Below are 4,900 nucleotides of genomic sequence, written 5' to 3' on the forward strand. Positions count from 1 at the left end.
TGAGGACTATTGAAGGCAGGACCAGAGTAATTTTCAAAATCAAGATCACAATTTTTTCATTCTCTGAAGTTTCTGAAATAGAATGGGGGGGGAGAGACATGAAAAGTAATAAATTGATGGGGTTATTATGATAATTGAATGTAAAAATGGGTACAAAAAATCTGGGAACTCAAGAAATTATCCAGTCCAAATTATATAACTAATGATATTCATGTCCCTAAAAGTAGTTTCGTGGGTCTTTTGTTGCCAATGGAGACTTTAGTAAGAATATAGAGAAGAAGAAATTGTTCAAGTCATGGAGGTGTTAACCTCTTTGCTATTTGATGCAATGATAACAGGCTGGATAAAAGATGTATGTTTCATTTAAACAGGGAATGATCTTTTCCCCCTGTAATACTAACAAGGAATAGGTGCCAATTACTACATACTGTCCTTGTGCTCTGATTGGATGGATAGGCTGACTCTTAGGCTTGGACCTGGAGTTCCCCTGTGACTCATGTGCTGAAGGCTGGGTCCTCAGTACAGCACTGTCTGGAGGTGCCACTCCAGGGGAGTGACTGGATCCCAAAGGCGGGTTCATAGCTGAATGGCATTACTGCAAAGTGGTGGAAACTAGGTAGGGCCGAGTTGGGGGAGGTAGACTGCTGGGACTGTCCCCGGGAAAGGCAGATCCTGTGTCTGGCCCCTTCCTTGCTCTTTTTCTTTGCTTTCATGAGCCAGTAGTTTTGCCCCCTCTGCCACCATGTCCTTTACCACCTTAAGGCTCTGGGGCCACCCACCAAGAACTGACACCTCTGACAGGAGCCAAGATAAATCCCTCCTTCCTCTTTGTGTCAGGCGCTTTGTTACAGTGATGGAAAGCTGACTAACACAGTGTTACTTTCTTATGTTCTTTTTTTTTTTTTTACTATTTTTTTTTTTTTTAGGGAAGAGAGTTAAATATATCTTTGTTCATTAGGTTGAGTAAAGTTCTTTAATAGGAAAGTATATTACAGAGCGTTAGTGTACCTCTAGTCAAATTTGTTTTTTAAATTTCTGTATTTGGTACAGGGTATCACTATGCAGCTCAGACTCATAGTGATCCTCCTGTTTTCAGCCTTCCCAGTGCTGGGATTACAGGTTTGTGCTACCATCCCCGGTCTCTGTGGTTGGTTCAGCATGGCTGGAGATGGATCTGGCCCAGCATGTGGTGCTGGGGATTGAACCCTGGTCCCTGAACTTGCCTAAGCAGGAGCTTAGTCCAGTGAGCTGTCTTACTGGCCACCTTGTCCATTATTAATAGGATAAGCTAGGATACATTTGATTTGTATTCTTAAGGTACGGCTGTCAAATATCCTGTCTCTGAACTGAAGCCTTTGGGAAATTGGGTCAAAAAGTTTGTGTGAGTCACAAGTTTTGCATTTTAAAAGCAAAACTTTAGCGGATTCACAAGACAGTAAGCTTGGGGAGCTTGTCTCCTTTCTAAGGACACTTGGACATTTACTTTATTTACATATTTATTTTTATGTATTTAGGGCAAGGTCTACAGGGCCTACAGGGTCTCACTACGTAGATCAGATTCATAGTGACTCTCCTGTTTTCAGCTTCCCAAGGGCTGGGATTACAGGTGTGTGCCACCATGCCCAGTCTCAATTCCCATCTCAGCACGTCTCAGGGTGTGGGGCTGCCACAGTAGGTCAGGGATTGAACCCCTGGGCCCCTGCCTCTGCCTAAGCAGGCGCTTTAGTCTGCTAATCTATCTGGCCGGCAGTGGGCTTGGGCATTGGCTAGCCTTGTCAATGGGATGTTTGTGGGTGATCCATTCCGTTGGCTTGCCTGGAGCTCAGAGTATTTCCTGGCTGTGGAATAGACCAGGAAAACCAAGATGTGCTGGTCACTCTAGCAAAGTGACTAAGGAGGAGCTGAAAATGCACCTGCACCTGCTGCTCCCACCTGGAGGAGGCTCCCTGGCCAGGGTGAAGAAACCCACGGAATAATACCGCCCTCCTTCGAGGAGCTCCACCAGACCAGCTGAGAGCCACAGACTCCCATGGTGAAGAGCTGGGTCACAGCCGTGTACCAATTTTTGCAGCATTGTTGTACAGTAGGCAAACAATACACCTGGTTACACCTATTAACATCCAGAAGCATTATTTCAGTCTACTGACAAATTATGAAGTAAAGCACAGAGAAATCTTTCAGCTGAAAAATCCAATGAGCATACATTTTTGTGTCTGAAGTTGTTGTGTTATTTAATACCATTCTCTCTCTCTCTGTCTGGTTTTTTTTTTTTTTTTTTTTTCCAGAACTGGGGATTGAACTCAGGACCTTGGGTTTGTAGGCAAGCACTTATTCTACAGAGCCATCTCCCCGGCCCCTTGATACCATTTTGTACATTGGATTACCTGGCTGGTTGGATCTCAGATGATTTCTCAGGATATAGCTGGAAGGGCGGAGAGAGAGCTTAGTGGGACTCAGTGTGCAGAGCTTTGGTAATTGTCTCCCAGGAAAGCCTGTGTCTGCAGCTTCATGGCTGTTAACCGATGTGTGTGAATTGCTTGCTGGATGGTGACCTGGGAGGGGCAGCTTTGATGTTTTGTTATTATTTCAAGACGTGTTTCAATTTCCTGGAGAACTATTTATTTCAGCATTTATCAGGCACCTTTGTTTTACTGGTACATGGTTGCCAACCACGGTGGTTATGTTCCTCCTGGGGAGTGGGCACACATATGCAGTGCTTTTAAACTTTTTTATTCTGTGTCCCAAGCAGCTTCTGAAAAGCAATTGCACAGCTGGAAGAAACCAGGTGACTAATCACCCCATGTTTTCTGATGAGGAAACTGAAGTTTGTGAAAGTTATGTTACTTTGCCCCTGCAGCAGGCAGGAAGTTGAGAGGCAGGACTGGAGTTTAAGACCAATGTCTAAGTGTGCTTCAGGAGCATCCTTAGGCAGGGCGAGCCCCCAGCTGCTCAGAGCTCTGCCTGGTCTCCCTGCCCTTCAGCAGAAGTGTGGTGTTGCCAAGCCGAGGAAAGTTAGACCAGTTTGCATAGGTGAGGGTAAATTCAAACCTAGAAAGCAAGGAAAATCATGTACTTCTTACTGAAGATTCCCCACGCTACTTCTTTTGGAGCATTTTTTTTTTTTTTGGTAAAGTTAGTAACTTGTATATTGTCCCTTTGAGATGTATATGAAGCATGTACAGCTTGAAGGAACCTCCTGCTTGCTTTGCAGCCCAGAAATATTTCCTCAAGGACCTGGAACAAAATCAATAAAGAGCACACTGCCCCTATTCCCTGGTTTCTAGGGCATGGGAGGAGCTCGCCTTGAGGGAGATGTGCTCACAAACGACCTCCCATCCTAAGGAGCTGAGCAGTTTATTTTCCTTTCAGGTAAACTTTCCTTTCCCATAGCACAAATAGCCACTCCAGCTTCAAGGGGGAACCAGGAAGGATTTTTTTTTTTTTTTTGCAGAACTGGGGCTTGAACTCAGGCTCTTGTGCTTGCCAGGGAAGCACTCATTCTACTGAGCTATCTCCCTGGCCCCAGGAAGGATTTTGATAAATTGTGCTGTCCAGTCACCTTGTTTGAGGGGGTTGAGATTTACCTGGAGAGCAGGGCCATTGTAGAGTGTCTGCTTTGCTGTGTTAACAGGACAGTTCATTCCACCCTTGTCATCTCTTGCCAGAATGACTTGGTTTTAAACTAGTTTAATGCTTATTTAAAATTCTTTTCTCTCTCTTCCACATTTAAGGGAAGTTTCCTGAGTAGGCTGGAGATTTGGCTTTTAATTGTATTTTTCCCAATATGCAATATAGAAGTAAGACAGGGTAGAGTAGGAATGAAGATTGACTAGATAAGGATTGTTGAGGAGGCTTTAGTTCATTTTGAAGAGGGGAGTTGGCTCAGGAGGCATTAGATAAGAGCATAAGAAGAAGAGAGTTTTCAGTATTACTGATACACATTTATTTTTCTCCATAGTATTCCAGAAATAGAAGTAATAAAATTGCATGAAAAACAGAAGAGGTAGGCATGGCAGGGCACACCTGTAGTCCCAGCATTTGGTAGGCTGAGGCCAGAGGAGCACCATGAGTTTGAAGCCAGCCTGGGCTCCATAGTGAGTTCATGGTGAGATTGAACTATATAGCAAGACTCGATCTCTCAAAACTAAATCAAACACTAACCAAGCCAAATCAATCAAGACACCTGAAATTATTTTTGGATCACTGTCATGATTATTGACTTCACTGGGTTAAAAATTGAAATTACTTTGTTTACATTCTTTCGACCATAACATCACTCCTGGATTAGACAAAACAAGTCAGAGCTTTAGATCAATACAGTAGCATGATTTGTATTCAGAAGTCTTGTTTTCCTCTGCATGTCCATGAGCTTTTACCACATTGTACTGCTCTGCTCTGTTGTTCAAGCAGCCCTCTGGGATTGTAAACTCTGTAGCAGGAGAGGATTAAAGTTCTGAAGTTTAAGGGGAAGAAGGAGAACGCAGGCCTGGCGAGTGAGTGAGATGACCCAGGGCCCACGGGATCCTGAATAGACCAGGAGTGCAGGCCCCATGAGTGAGTGAGACTGCTCGGGTTCCACAGATCCTCATTGGACCCAGAGTGCATGCCCTGTGTGGAACCCTTCAGCAGAACTCCCTGCAAAGAGGATAGAGGCAAGACCTACCCAGCTGATTCAGGAGCAGAGCATCTTCCCCGAGAGACACAAAGGGTTCAACTCTAATGGCTGGAGCAGAAAGAAGTGGAGCACAGCAGTCAGATCCAAACAACACCCACCTGGAGGAATCTGAACTTCGTAGATCCGAACCTGGTGCTAAGGTAATAACACTAAGCTCTACACCAAAGGTCAGAAGACAGTGGTATACAAAATGACAAAGAGAAGGAACAAAATGCAGTCTCAGGC

The sequence above is a fragment of the Octodon degus genome, unplaced genomic scaffold, assembly GCF_000260255.1.
Source record: "Octodon degus isolate 3935 unplaced genomic scaffold, OctDeg1.0 scaffold00047, whole genome shotgun sequence".
Lineage (NCBI taxonomy): Eukaryota > Metazoa > Chordata > Mammalia > Rodentia > Octodontidae > Octodon > Octodon degus.